Genomic DNA, 16799 nt, shown 5'->3' on the forward strand with positions numbered 1-16799 from the left:
CAGCAGATCACCACCTTCTGTAGGACTTGAACTGTCCCAGAGCACCCTAAATCACAGGTGTCACTATCCATAAGACAGCACAAACCAGTGATCGCTCTACAGAATCTCTGCCAGAGCCTGAGTCAGGTGAGCCACATTTTCATCATCACATGTGCAAATCAGAGTTCGATATATAACCCTTTACACGTATCAGGGTATTTAAAAACATCAATAACAGACCAGGAATTAACTGCACTGCTACTATAACAAAGGCTATCTATCGACCATTAGCCCCAATAGCAGGTCATACATTTACAGAAGTCTCCGTTTCCTATAGTTCTTTATAAATTACTGGGAAGACCATCTCCCACTATTTATACAAATGACAGGAGAGCATACCATCCAAGTACCTTTATCCTCTGTGTCTGCAGACCCCATCATCTTATATTTGTTCCATCCTGAACTCTTGGCATTCTTCTTCTTTGTTCAATTTCCTCCTTTCTTTTTACGCTTACTTTTACCATGTAAACATAGCTCTTTGCAGGTACACAGAAACGGTCTTAATGTATCTTCTAAAACAATGTGAATGTTGCTCCCAGACAGAAATATTTGCTGAAATGTCAAAAAAGTAATTTGGAATCTATATCTTATAATGTTTATCTTCTTTGTAGATTGTTTTAAAAGCTTCTAGATGGTAATTTCCTGACGAAGACACTTGTTGTCGAAACGCGTAGAGAAGAATTCGTCATTACCTCATTTGTATTTTTTATTGTTTTTTTATATAATTTTTTTGTCAATGCAATGTATTTTGATTATGTATAAATATTTTGAATGTAAAACTTTTAATCATATGTACATGATAATTATTAAAACATTAAGATTTTTTTTTTTTTAAAGATACCATCTTGCAGTTCCACGTCATTTCAGTAGTCTGGGTCTCAACACATTGTAAATCTAGGTTGCGTGCCTGGGTGTGTTATTTTTAATGGGCAATCCCAGATTTACCAATGGTAGTAAACCTGGTAATGCACCAAAAAGGTACACCTACCACAGAGAGGTGTAACTTGGAGAAGTAAATTACCTCTAGAAATTGCTTTTGTTTCTTCCTGAACAAAACAATCCTGTCCCTAACACATGCATTTTTGCAAATTTACGCAAGGGTGCCTACATTGCTGTTAGGCAGTAATCAGTGCATCATTGCCTTGCATGAGCATAAGTATGCCATATCTTAGTAGATGTGCTTCATTTCTGCTCTTTCAATTTTATGCGTCTCAGTGCAGCGACTTTGCTTGATACACTGCGTTGCAGGAAACAATTTTAAATATATCCCTCAATCTAAACAACACATTCTGATCCATTGCCCAAAACTGAGCCATTATAAACAAGGCCACCTGACAAATCCTGGCATTCTAGTTCATTTAGGGCCTTTTTAAGAGTTTAGCGGTGTGGGAGTGGTATTGCCCCATTCCCACACTGCCAAACCCATGAAGGAATGGCCCACTAGATTAGTTTTCTCCTGTACGGCGGGTGGCTCTTTGGTGTTCCCAGGGTGGTGCCTATGAAATAGGTACCACAATGAGAACATCAAAGGAAATACCTGCACGGCATGGACTGCTGCAGTCCATGCCCTGCAGGTACTGGTGCACATGTACACAGGGGGGCACATGTTGTGCCCCCATGTGTGCATCCACATCGAGTGAGGCACAAGTGGGCCCTGTAGGGCCTCCTTTGTTTCCTTGCTGCAACACTATACATGGCGTTCGCACCGCCATGAAAAGTATGGTGGTGAGTAAACTCATAATATGCTTCCAAACATATTGTGGCCTCAATACCACCGCCCTGGTCATCATGGGGCGGTCGGACGACTGCCACCACTATGCCCCACTATGCTCCAACGATCGTGGCAGTCCGTGGACCACCAGACTCGTAAAAAAGCCCTTTTAAATATATTATAAATCCATAATTTTTTTGCATTCCCTCAAAAAGATAACTTGCCTAAGTTTACTTTGAGCAACTGAAGTCAATCTATGCATTTTAACATGCCAAATAAAGTGGTTAAAGGGAAGTTTGCATAGGCCAATAAATCTCTTAGATTTCAATCTCGTAAAGTGAACACTTACCATGTGTTTGTAAGCTGATCATATTTACAAACATATTAATTACATTTTTAAAATATTGTGTAATCTGCTATGCAGGATACCATAGACTGTGACAGCAGGTGGAAATAATTCTTACATACACTATAAGGAAAAACATAGGGCCAAATTTACAAGAAAGGGCGATACATTATTCCCGTAGAAGCCCAGGTTCTGTTGTTAACCTGGGCTTCTATGGGAATTCACAAGGGCATATTATCAAGCCCATTATCGTCGCTTTAGCGGCAGTTTCCTCCCAATAAAAGCGGTGACAATGTATCGCCCTTTCTTGATAATATGGCCCATAGTTTTATCCGCACTTATGAGCATTATTTGGAAACATTCATTACAAAGTTTTACCTAGAGATCCATTGTGGGACCAGGAACAGCCTCCCAGCTGATCCACTGAGGGCTTTGCCACTATTCTTGCTTTGGTATTCTCTGCTGCAACAAATCAGTGGCCCTGATGCACAGACCTTCATCAGACAACAGCAAACCTTCTTCTATACAGCTTGCAGACATGCCCTGCTGAGGAAATCGGAAATTTTCAGCGAAGCTGAGCAGCATCTGATGGAAGCTTACAACTCCAGACTTTTCCTACTCAGGTCTTTTGTCTGCGGCTTTACCAAGACCTCACATTTTGTAAACCCATTGTCAACAAGCAATCTTTGGATCCAGCATGTGGCCTTGCTCAAACAAGGAAATACTCTGAGTGCAAAGGTAATCTGGTGACCAGAACAAACCTAACTCTTATATCTGATACATGCTCCATTGCGGTCAGCCTGAAAACTTATCCTTGTCCAGGTCTAATGTGAGCAGTTGTCTGCAGTTGGGACTTTGTGCATTTTGGCTCTATTTTTATATAAAACTTTAAAAATTCATATCTCTGGTTGACAATATTTGCCGTTTTGGGGTTATTTTGTTCATTGATATATTCTCTATTACTAATTGTAGTGGGATTTTTATTGTAGTGTGTTTGTGACTTTTTAACTGTTTTCCTACTTCTAAAAACTTTACACATTCTCTTAATTTAAGCCTGTTTAATCTGTGCCACTTTCACATGTACCTTGATGATATATATATATATATATATATATATATATATATATATATATATATATATATATATATATATATATATATATATATATATCCTGGAAACTCGAACCACTTCCTGATTCCGCCAACGGCGGGTTAGGCGAGGAAAGAGACACAGACCTCCGAGGTTTAATGGGCAAAAAGTGTGGTTTTATTTCAGTGATCCAACACAACGCGTTTCAAGCTCGTAAGCTCTTGTTCACGTGTCAAAGTGGAAAAAAACACCATCTGTTATTTAAAGTGAAATGACCCCACTCCCACTTTCTGACATCATAGGTCACATGTAGATGGGCATAAACAACAGACTGAGGTAACCACAAGAGAATCATTTCTTAGTTTAAACCCCATAGGCAGAATAATATTTCATGACACATTAGATATATATATACACATGTTTAAAAATAATCTTTAAAAACATGTAAAGTGCTTTAGTGTCATAGTTTTTATAAAACAATAACTATAATTCATTTTAAGATTCTCTTTGGATAAATCCAAGACTGCCTATATAGCTGCAGCGCCCATACAAAATTATTCCCGGATAAATCCGATTATTTTCAATTCAATCAGTGTGGCCTATTAGTCTTAGGTGTTTAGTAATACATATTTTTTATATGTTGCCATAATTTTGTAATATTCACATTTTCTTTGTGATTTTTTTCTTTTTTACCAGTACAAATACAAGTGGGATGGCATCTGTGCAACAGTGCATAAATAAATATAATGTGTTGGTGTGATTAGTATTGACTTCTCAATTATTTTACAGTAAATGCAGGTCCTCACCATTCATTTCTAGAATATAAATAATCTATTTTCTATGAAATGGTGTCATAATTTAGGGCAGAACCACATTTATATACTAAATACTTTAGGGAAATCAATGATGGAAAGAAGAAAAAAAGATAAAATATATATGATACAATGATACAGAAAATTAATATCTTAATATATTGGAGACAGTTTTTGTGCTACTAGTAAGAGTAACCATTTGATTGCTAATACCAACCACAATATAGCAGCAAGAGTATATTTCTACAGAAAGCTGCGCATGTCTTCTGTGGTGTTCAAACCGTTAGGCCACTTGCAATCAAGCTCAAGAATGTATTTTGTTTCGAGCTGTCGGAGTTGGCGCTCTCTGTTGCCACCCCTTCTTTTCTTGACCACAGCATCTATTACATAATAGGATAGGCAATTAATGTTGTTACAATGTACCTTCTTAAAATGCCTCGCAACAGGATATGTTGCGTCGCTGTGGAGAATGGCTCTAATATGCTGCAAGATCCTGACGTGCACCTGCAGCTTAGCTTAGTGCACGTCAGGACATATACAGCATATTCAGTCTTGCAATCATAGTTACCCAAAATCGATATGGGGACAGTACTAAAGGGTGTAGAGTACTTGGACATGTTACAGCCAAAATTGCAAGCATGACATGGCGTGCATTTTTTGAAACCCTTCTTAGGGGCCAACCACGTAATGACTTGCTTGACCTCAGGCGACACTCGGTCCAAAGCAGTGCCCATAGTGCTGCTTCTTCTAAACGTAACAACAGGCTTGTCTGCTATTCTGTTACGCAGAACATTGTCAGTAAGGACCACTGGCCAGTGTTTATTGAGTATAGTTCTTATCTGATGTTCTTCTCTATTGTAGGTGGTGATTAATCTAGGAGTATTAATGTTCCTAAAGATTATAGCAGTATCAGGGACTGTTGAACTGTCAGCCTCAGGAATAAATAAGCTCATTCTAGATTTAGCTTTAGCTTTATTTATGGCATCACACAGGATTTTTGTGAATACCCCCTTGCCTTCAGTCTGTCAACCACCTCCAGTTGACATCTATTAAACTCTTCCTCATTGCTGCAAATACGTTTTAACCTTAAGATTTCTCCATAAGGAATGCTGGCAATGAGGTGTTTAGGATGGGAGCTGGTTGCATGTAGCGTAATGTTGCCCGAGGTTGCTTTTCTATGCAAGGTACTTTCAAACTTTTCATTATTAACAAAAACTTTGACATCAAGGAATTCAATTTCATTTTTGTGGATATTGGAAGTGAATTTTAGATTATAGATGTTATCATTAATCCTTTTTATAAAGCAAACTGCTTCCTCTTCATTACCCTGCCATAAAATGAACACGTCATCTATATATCTCAGATATGATCTGATGTGTGTCTGATATTCCACCTGAAAGGTGGTTTTGAGAACCCGCTCCTCCCACCAGCCAACATGTAAACATGCATTGCTGGGGGAGAAGCAGGCTCCCATCACCACCCCTATATATATATACTAGCAGCCCGTCCCGACGTTGTCCGGGTATAAAATAGAATGTGTGTAAAAAGTGTATTTGGCAAAGTCAATTTATTTGAGGAATTTATTAAGAATAGGGACGGAGAAGGGCCAGCTGCAGCCCTGGTTGTTGTTAGCAGGCGCGTGTAATTGTTGTAGTGATCCGCCGCCTGAGCCTGGCTACAGCACTGGTTGATGTTAGCAGGCACGTGTAATGTCGTTGAATGAGAGAGTTATCAGCCGCGGGTAAATCCGTTTAATGAGAGAGTTCAGTGACAGCGAGTAGGAGCGGCTGCTGTAATTGTCGCGGCAGACACGCTCATTTGCGTGTTCCCCCGCTTGAGGCCCAGATGCAGGCCTGTTTGATGTTAGCCGGCGCGTGTTCGCCCGCTTGAGGCCCAGCTGCAGCCCTGGTTGATGTTATCAGGTGCGTGTAATTAGTGTACTGATCCGTCGCCTGAGGCCAGCTAGAGCCCTGGTTGATGGTAGCAGACGCGTCTAATTTCGTTGAATGAGAGAGTTCAGTAACAGCGCGCAGGAGAGGCTGCAGTAATGTTACTTAACAGGCCTCCAGCTGAATGCATTTGTCATGCCCCCAGCACACGGCACAGCAGACGATCTTCTGATTAATGTTATGTTATGTTATGTTATTATAGGTCTTCTATAGCGCACGGCTACTCCAAAGGAGTGTCCCGGCGCTTTATGCTCCAGACCAAGAAAGAGAAAAGAAACATACACCACATAACAATAAAGAACAGAACAACAGGGTCAGAACAGGAAAAGGAGAGACTCTAGCCAGTAAAGAGCCAGGTCTTTAAGCTCTTTCTAAAAGCAGATAGGTTGGACATGGAACGCAAGGACAGAGGTAGCGAGTTCCAGAGCTGAGGGGCCAACAGCCTAAAGGATCGCCCTCCGATACGGGCTTTCTTGATGCGGGGGACTACTGCTAATGCCACGACCCACATGGCATGAAGGGCGGAATGTAGCACACGCCCCCAGCATTTCTCATGCCCCCAGCGTGCCCCTTGATGCAGCGCAAATGCGTTCACATGGCATGAAGGCCGGACACACGCCCCCAGCGTTTCTCATGCCCCCAGTGTGTCATGCCCCCAGCGTGGCCCTTGATGCTGCACATCAACGTAATTGGTGCTTGTATGTATGACTCACATGGCATGAAGGGCGGACACACACCCCCAGCGTTTGTCACTCCCTCAGCGTTTGTCACGCCCCCCAGCACAGGCCCACAGCCCACGATGTGATGGCCGTACCACACGCCCCCAGCGTTAGTCACGCCCGCGCCCACAGCACAACGCAGACACGCCCACAAGGGACTACTTTGCTGGCACGTTCTTTTACCTTTTAAATGTATATGGTATCCTATGGTACAACTCTATGTCTTGCACTGTATGATTGTGATGAACACCACTGTTTCTTGAAAATTTAATAAAAACAATAAAAAAAATAAAAAATGTATATTGTGGCCGTCTGCATAGCCTATGTCCTTCTGCTGCAACTGCCCTTTCCAACGCTGTATTGGGGGTTGTGATTGGTGCTGTGGTTACTGAGATTACCCGCCTCAAAGGTTTGGGCTCTCTCTTTATAATATTAGTATGTATATATATCTGCTTCAGATAGTTATTGGAGGCTGCCGTATGAGTCCTGAATAAATGCCCAAATAAAGAATATTTTTCAACCCAGATGCGTTTCGTGCTCCTGCACTTTCTCAATGGGTGCAAACACAGCGGACACAACATGGCAGTTTAAATATACTATGTAGTCCCAAACACCTGCCCCAGTGGGCGTAGCCGCTCGCACGGCATGCTGGTGCCTGTAGTACATTGAAATCTTACTTCAGTGAGTTGCCCGCTGCAAAGTAAGCAGATCCAGCGAGTGAATGCACCACTTGCATCTGGAGCAGGGAGCCGAGTTGAGTGACAATTTATTAATACAGCCCGACAATGATGGCAACTACTGACTCACCCACTGGGGCAATACCTGGCATTAACTGCAGGGATGTAGCGGCACCCACTATGGAAGACGTCAAGAAACCGCAAGTACCAGAGTGCCTAGCAGCACACGCCCACTGGGGTGGGGCTTGAAATCATCAGGTGTTTCTTAAAGACTGTCCGCTACTTCCTATGTGCACAGCCCGTGAACAAGAACACTGGATGTTTGAAACGCGTTTGGCTTTTTCATTTTGGAAGAAGAGACTGCCACTTTGTTGTACTGTGAAGTCCTCAAATTCAATGGTGTTTCAAATCCCAGGAGCGACATCTTCATTTTGTGGATATATATATATATATATATATATATATATATATATATATATATATATATATATATATATATACCAACACACTCGTTCACGATTCACAAGAACGGAGTCCAGGCCACCAATAGTTTTCAAATTCCGGATTTAATCACAGCCTTACTCAACGCGTTTCGGGAATCGTCTTCCCTTTCTCACGAAGACGATTCCCGAAACGCGTCGAGTAAGGCTGTGATTAAATCCGGAATTTGAAAACTATTGGTGGCCTGGACTCCGTTCTTGTGAATCGTGAACGAGTGTGTTGGTATGTGAAGGGATTGGCGATCCCGTCCTCGGCCCGCCGCTCCAAGAGGCCACTACAGCTTGGCGTCAAAACTTAGGCTGGAATATATATATATATATATATATATATATATATATATTCACTGAAAAAACCATAGGTTTCACATCTATTATAGTTAGCTGGACATTTTACTCATACAAAACCATTGAAATTCCCCCGTTATAGGTAGTTGTACTCACTATAACTCGCGAGCCCGCAATCCACTGCTGATGATGTCACATATTACACATTCATGACATGGTCAGTGATGACATCTCAAATGACATTACTGATGACATCATCCATGTGACAATCAAATACACCTCATCACACACTAGTATAATCTTTCATCACTCACTGTAAAATAGAAAGTGCCATATTTGAAACGATTGACACACCAATAGAAATTTCTAAACACCAGGTGGGGGCATGATGGCTGCCAACAGGTTGTGGTGAGCAGTCGCTGCGAGACCTCTCTCTGCTATACCCCCATTGATGGCGCTTACCTGAAAAAGATGCGTGTTTTCCCCCGATGGCGTTTGAGCTTTTGTTACAGAAAAGCCTCCGCTGCTACGAGAGGTTGAAAAGAGGCATCACTAAAAGACTTGATCCCGGAGCCCTGCATCTGAGAGTGGCAAGAGTTTTTTGGACACTTGGTGCAATTCGGGAGGCGAAATATTTCAGGAAGATGCCTCCGCGTCCACAGCGGGCGGAGAAGGAGAAGGATAAGGAGAAGGGGAGATCTCTTTCAGACGCTGTGGTAGTAAAGCTCCCCCCCGATACTGCAAGGAAGGAGGTCGTACCTGTAACTCTGAAAACGGGTGCGATCAGGAAGACTGCTGCACCGGTACCGGTATCTAAAGGGAAAAAGTCAGAAGTGCGAGGTAAAGCACTAGCAAGGGGGGAGCAACCCGAGGACGGGACTCCCACAGCAGGAATACCATCGGATGCGGAGAAGCTGAAGATGGGGGGGGCTGGCATGAGGCAAGGATGCTGCACTTCGGCAGCCCACCCTGATGGAAGCATTTACCCCAAAAACTGGGTAGCAAAACGAGGAAGGTTTAGCCCGGGATGGAAGCGTCCTCGATGACGCTGCGGAGGACGCCGCTTCTGGCGCGGCTTTGGTCGTTGCTAGGCAACGTTCAAAAACAGACTCGGCTACACGCTCGGGCGGAGGTGCTGGTGGCGGTGAGCTCACTGGAAGTCCGGAGAGTGCAAACAGGATAATGGAGTCTATAGCGATTCATGAGGCAGACAAGAACTCGGGTAAGACTATCCATACTGAAGGGGCAAATGCTTTAGTCGGTAGAGCGGTGAATGATGGCCTAGGGACTGGCACAGCAGGGAGTGCAGACATGCTCGAGGCCCTGATGCAGGTTGAGGCTGAACTGAAAGCAGGGAGTTCATGGGGTAGCAGGGCCAGCTTGACTAATAAGAAGAGCCTGTTACCGAACAACGTGGAGGGGTCTGAGGGGGCTGAAGGAGGCTCAGCAGAAGGCGACTGCTTCTACTCGGTGAACGAGGACACGGATGTCTCAATTACAAGTGAGACTGGGACAGAGGAGGAGGAGGAGGATGGGTCAATTTTGGCCTCCAGCATGTCAGGAAAAGAAAGTACACAGAAGAAGAGATGGACTAAAGGAAGAAAGCAGGCTTCAGGTTTAGGGTCACCAACCAGGGTTGGGAAGAAGCTTCTCTGGGACTATTCGGCCACTTCACAGACCTATGAGGAGAATATTTTGACACAGTTTCAGGCCCCTTTTGTTATGATTACTAACACCCTGAAGCAGATACAAGGGGAGGCCAGGGCCAAGAGTCGAAGGGCGAGGCATGCGATGAAAAAAATACATAACACTTTGAAGAAGGTTAATAAACTGTATGATGATATGGCAAATAGGGTCACTGAGGTTGAAGAGAGAACAGGAAGATTGGAGGACGACGTGGGAGCCTGGCAGGAGTTTAAAATTAACCAGGAAAAGGTGACCGATGACATGCTCTGGAAGATGGAAGAGTTCGAAAACCGCCAGCGGCGGAATAACATTCGCCTCTTGGGTGTGGAAGAAGGGACAGAGGAGCAGAATATTCTGCAGTTTGTTGTAAACTTGCTTCAAGGGGCTTTTCCGGAATCAGATTGGCAATGGGAGAGGGAGGTACAACGGGCCCACAGGTTTCCCTTTACAATCAAGAAAGGACGGGGGTAGGGGGCCAGGCAGGTAAACCACCTCTCCCTAGAGCAATCTTGATATATGTGGGGAATTATCTTCTTAGAGAAGAGCTCATGGAGAAAGCAAGGCCAGATAACAGACGGTCATTTGAGGGAACCTCCTTTTTTGCCAGGCCAGACTTCTGCCATGTCACCGTTGAGAGGAGGTGGAGACTGAGGCAGCTTATCAAGCCATTTCAATCATTGGGCTCTGAGGCTTATCTGCTATTTCCTGCAAGGTTAAAGGTGGTTACAAGAGGGAGAGAATCAATGTCTTGGTCGGAAATTAAAGCCCAGCAGTTTTTGGAGCAATTAAAGTTGCAGAATGGAGGCTAAAAAGAGTGGTGCTTGGGCTAAAGTGTCCAGGGACATGGCTAAGGACGGCAATGTTTTTTGTATTTTAATGAGGGGGAGCACAGGGGATCACAAGGAATTGGGATGGGGGTAGAGAGGGAGGTTTGCGACTTCCACATTCTGTAGCAACCACACATAGGTCTCCTTGACCTATTTGCCCGTAGAGGGGGGGAGGGGGTTCGGATAGGAAGGGGGGTAGGGAGGGACAGGGGGGTTTAGGGGGTCAAGGGGGGAAGAAATGGCGGAGACGAAGGGGTTTGCACTGGTCGGTACAGCACATAGGAGGACAGAGTAACGCGCAAGCAAAACAGCAAATACAGTTCTTGGTCATGAAAAGGCAACATATGCAATCAAGTGATGGTCTTAACTTGAGAAACACCATGTGGGGTGGTTACTATCATGCACGGAAGGGTTTTCACTCCATGGGGAAATGTTTGAGATTAATAAATGAGTTGTAGGATTGCCACCATAAATGTTTGTGGTCTAAATGATGTAAATAAAAGACTCAGGGTGGCGGCACTGCTGAGAACGTTGCGGCTGGATTTAGTATGCTTGCAAGAAACGCATATTGAGGCATCAAAAAGCTATCTCTTGGGACAGCTGGGATTTGCTCTTCTTGCAAACTCTAAGCAAGAATTTAGGACTAGGGGGGTGGCAAATCTTGGGTAGAACTGGGGACGTGGATGTGATTAGGAAAAAGGAGGATCAGTGGGGGCGGTGGGTGATCCTGGAATTAACTTTTAAAGGCGGGAAATTTACCCTTGTTACGGTCTATGGCTCAACGGAGAATGACCCTGAGAGCTTCCAATATTTGGATACGGAGTTGGCGCACTGGACAGAGCCAATAGTAATCTGTGGGGATTTTAATGTACATGATCCTAAAAGCAAATTTTTACAGGCGGAAGGTTGTTATCTAGGTAGGAAAAGGAGAACATATAGAGCACTATCTGATCTAGTCATATACAACTCTTTGATCGACCCTTGGATCAAGATCTTCCCAAGTAGAGATGGAAGTACATTTTATTCTGCCCCCCACAGAGTGATGGTCAGGTTAGATTATTTTTTGATTTCTGGGTCCTTCCTGAGGGGGGCACAGATGGAAAAACATCCCCGCGTGGTATCAGACCATAGCCCCTTAGTTCTAACTATTGAAATAGGTCAGGAACGGAGGAAGGAAAGGCAATGGACGTTTGAGAGAGCTTTGCTTAAGGATGAGGGATATAGGGAGTATATGGAAGGCTGGATTAGAAGCTACTAGGATATTAATAGAGGAACAGCTGCTCCATGGGTGGTCTGGGATGCATTTAAGGTCGGAGTGAGGGGAGAAACCTTGAGCTATGTACTCTCAGCCCAGAAAAGGGAAAAAGGCAGAATAGAGGAAATTAATAAAACGTTGATGGAAGCCGATGAGGAATTGGTGGTAGTCATCCAGCAGCGGCTGTCGCTAGAAAGGCCTTTACTTAGAATTGTTTTTAAGGCAGCAGCCACAGAGCATATATCTAAGAAGGCAGCGGAGAATTACTTAATTAGGAAGGAAGGGGCATATGAGTTCAGTGAGAAGGTGGGCCATATGTTGGCGGTTCAAACTAGGCAGAGGCTGGCAGCATCAGACATTTCGGAGATCATAGATAGACAAGGAAATTGTATTGTAGGGGTAGAAGGAGTGAGGGAAGTTTTTAGGCAGTTCCATGCATCCCTATACCAGGAGGACAGTGGGGGAGAGTCACAAGAGATTGAGGGGTATTTGAGGGGTGTTACATCGTCACTTATTGCCGCGGAAAGCAAAGAGGAGCTGGAAGCAACTTTTCAGGTGGAGGAATTTTTAGGTGCACTAAGTACTCTACCCTCGGGCAAAGCTGCCGGCCCTGATCAACTGCCGGTGGAATTTTATAAAACATTTCAGGGAGTTTTAGGCACAGATATGTTTAATATGATGAGGCAAGCACAACTTGGGGAAGCAATTCCTGATTCATGGGGTGGAGCAGATATAGTTGTGATCTTGAAGAAAGGGAAACCACCAATTCACCCGGGCTCTTACAGACCGATTACCCTTATGAATGCTGATGTCAAAGTCTATTCGAAAATGCTGGCTAAGAGACTTGCAGGGATTATTGAGAGTTTAGTAATCTGCTCACAGCATGGGTTCCTACCGGGTAAAGGGACCACGCAACACACCAGGCAGGTGATTACAATGTTTGATGCGGCAGGTATCCTGGGAGACCCTATGGCGGCACTATTTCTCGACGCCGAGAAGGCATTTGATAGGGTCTCCTGGGAATATCTATGGTGTACCCTAAGGTGGAGCGGAATAGGGGAACGGTTTATAAAAGCAATGCAGACTTTATATAAGAATCCATCAGCTAGAATTAGGGTCAACAGGGGGTATTCAGCAGCAGTTAAAATAGAAAGAGGAACCAGACAAGGTTGCCCATCATCCCCTCTTCTATTTGCACTATATTTAGACCCCTTCTTGCGTAAGTTGGAAGGGAACCAAGGGATTCCCAGAATGAGCCTGAATGGCTGCGAAGCAAAAACACTGGCTTATGCAGACGACGTAGCCATTTTAACATCCAGCCCGGAAGGCGCTATCAGGGAGGTGAAGATGGAGGCTCAGAATTTCGGCCAGGTTTCTGGTTACAGTCTGAATAAATCTAAGACCCAGATGATCTGTAACCAATATGTACAAGGGGGCAGAGACCCAAGAGTCGTAGAATCGGCAGTATACTTGGGGGTGGCAATATCTGCTGATGTGGAAATTGTCATGCAAAATAACATGGCTTCCTTAATGGTTAGTGTAAAATCGGATCTGGAACGGTTGAATAACCTCCATCTTTCTTTAATGGGGTGTACAAACTTAATTAAGATGCTTATATTGCCTACATTTTTGTATTACTTTAGGGCAATCCCTCTTTTCTTTGAAGCAAGATGGTTCAATACACTGGAAGGTATTCTTAACAGATTCATTTGGGCGCAGTCCAAAACCCGCTGGGCATATAGGTACATGACACTACCAAGAGAAAGAGTTGGATGGGGGGCACCGGATTTTAGATTATATTATTGGGCTGCGGCAATCCAGTATCTGCAAGGGCTGATAGGAGGGGGGGGAGTAGATCAAAGAATAACAGATTGTTCCTCAAGAATTTATGCTGCTGTCCTGGGAGAGGATGTGGAAAACTGCTTTTTAACATGCGTAGAGTATGGATACTATAAAAGAACTAGGTTTAAGACAGTTGAGGCGGGTATTAAGGTGTGGAGTGCTTTTATGAAAAAGTGCATGCAAACATGATTCATGATATCCTAGCAAAAGGCTTTTTCACATGGTAAAATCACCTTAAAACACCCCACAATTCCTAAAATGAGTATAGTACCATCAACAAATGATTTATAATGTAACTAAAGTCCTAAAACCTTCTATTAACTGCAATGCTTTTCAATGAATTGCTATCATGTATATTGGCCCCAAGATGGCTGCCAACACTTCTTGGATGAAGTGCTGACAGCCAATCAGATCTCATGATGAGATGTGTGGTTAGGCTCCGCCTAGATATATATATTTTTTTCTTTTGATTTTCTCAGGAACTACTGGAGGGATTTACACCAAAAGCGTGATCTGCGTCTAATCGTCCTATGGAAATTAACATGGGGAAACACGTTTTGGGACCCCCTTTTTTCTCGGCCCCCGCTTGACGAATCTTCCCGAGACTTTCAGGGAAGCGGAGCGGGCCATCTTCTTTGAGAAATTCGCAAAGATTCAACAACCGGCGCCAAAGTTATTCCCAATAGAATGTTGCGGATTTTCTATGGAAACTAGGTCCTAACTATAACTACCTACTGGCGACCACCAGTAGGTAATATATCAATTAAGAATAGTAAACCATTTACCTTTTGCTATTTTTGTACTTGATATTTGGCTATGATGTTAAGGTGTAGCAATATTCCCTATGCATTGTTGCAGACTAGAACCCTTCAATCTCACAAGTATCTCACACACACTATATACCCTCCCTCTATATGCTCATTTGTATTCTCAACCTTCTTCATTATGTTGCTATTTTTATGCATTTCCAACTCTCCACATTTTTAGCCTTTACTTGCTGATGACAACAGACACATATTGTAAACGGTTGTGTTTTTTGTGTGTCATTCTCTTATAGCCCAGCCAATTTTATGTTGCCACCAATTTAGGCGTGGCCCTAGTTAATTGCAGTACATACAGTGACTCCTGTTATTGCACAAAACGCAATTAGGAGCTTGGCTGCTTGCACCACCCTTCCTTAGTTTTCACTCAGTAAATGCCAGCAGGTCAAACCTTCTGAAATTCATCAGGGGAAATGCTTGATAATTACTAGGACAAGTGGAATGTGGTGCACACCCACTAAAATATGCATGTTAGTCTTGTTTATTGAAAACACGCTGGTAATTAGAATTATGTGTTGGACCCACTAAATTGTAACTCAATGGAGTTGGATTGTATTGGGTCAGAATAAAGGCTTAAGTCTTGTTATTTTGCACACTAGGGAGTTTACACCTGCTTTTTGCCTGCTTCTATCCGCTTTTACTCTGCCTTGGTTTTATATAAAATAGCATATGGAGTTGTGGCCTAAGGCTGCAATCAAGCATAACTATTTGGCTGAGGGTCTCGAGAGTGCTGTGACTGGGACTGATACCATTGGTGATTTGATTCAAAGACAAGATCTGACCAGACCCTTGGCAAATGGGATGCTTGACACAGTATGATCAACTGACAGGGGAAGATGTGGTGACTACAACCTATAATTCGCTTGGAGTGCACGTGGATGCTGCAGGAGCACATGGGATTTTTCCTGGTGTAACTAAACTGGGTTAAACTGATATACTCAAAACTAACTTCCGGAATCAGGAGTAGCCAGGCAATATCTTATATATGGACACTAGAAAGAGGAATGAGACATGAGTGTACTCTTTTGCACCTACTATTTGTGATAGCGGTAGGGCTGTTGGGAAGTCAGCTGATGGCTAGTGTAAAAGAACGGGGTATCAAAGTTCGGGCTACCCAACCTCACACATATTATTCACGTATGTGCATGACAGCCTTATTTATTTTAGAGAACGCGAGGGCAGGAATATTACTTTTGCAGGAAATTACATTGTTTAGTGAGGTATGAGGCCTACATATGAAAAGAGATGAATCTTGACTGTTCCATTGGCTATTTATGAGCTTTGAAAAGTAGTAGCTACCCAGAAGTTGGAATGTGCCAGGAGTAAATATTGCCTCCACTATCTGGGCATTCAAGTGGCCAAATTGGTAGGCCCAGTCCTCGCTCCTCATGCGTAGAATGGAAGTAGGATTTAAGCTCTCAGTTAAACTTTGGAACACATTGTCGGTGAAAAGGGAGGTTTAATTAGCTAAAATGTATTTTACACCATTGTTCGCATGCCTTACAAGGCTGAATGCCCTCCGCATTGCAGTGATTGTTTTTACAGAATTGGAACATTTCCTGGATTTTAGAAAATCAAGGAAATAGAACAGATTAAAATTAGATCAGTTTGCATTGGGACACTTGGGTTTAGGCTTGCCAGATATTGAACTTTATTATACGGCATCCCAGCCACAACCAACGGTTAAGCGATTTGAAGTTGAGATTAACTAGGAGAAGCAGCAGTTGCAGAGTATGCATGCTCAGTATTTGCTTGTATTGTATTGTATTGTATGAACACTTATAAAGCGCTCTGTAACCCTATGGTCATCCTGACGCTATGATACACAGATATTACCAACAGAAGACAAAAAGCTGAAGGGTAACGCTGAAAGGATTATACTCTGGGAAAGAGCCAGGTCTTGATTTCGTTTTTTGGGAAATAGCACAAGATTCTGGATCTGTTGCAGTTCATAGGGAAGGCTATTTCAAAGGGACGCAGCTGCTACACTAAACGCTCTTCCCCCCATGGTTACCTTCTTTGTTTTATGTATGACAACCAGATTGGCTGAGGAGGATCAAAGGCTGCGTGTAGGAGCATACCATCCAAACCTTTTTTTCAATGGTTTGGGCCCCCTTCCATGTAGGGACCTAAACACAATACACAGAGCTTCAAGATATCCTTGTGATTGGAAGGAATACTGTAGATTCATAACCATATTTTGTCTGACAGGTTGTTCGAGTATGAGAAAGGGTATTCAT

The sequence above is a fragment of the Lissotriton helveticus genome, chromosome 1_2 (genome assembly GCF_964261635.1).
Source record: "Lissotriton helveticus chromosome 1_2, aLisHel1.1, whole genome shotgun sequence".
In the NCBI taxonomy this organism is placed as follows: Eukaryota; Metazoa; Chordata; class Amphibia; order Caudata; family Salamandridae; genus Lissotriton; species Lissotriton helveticus.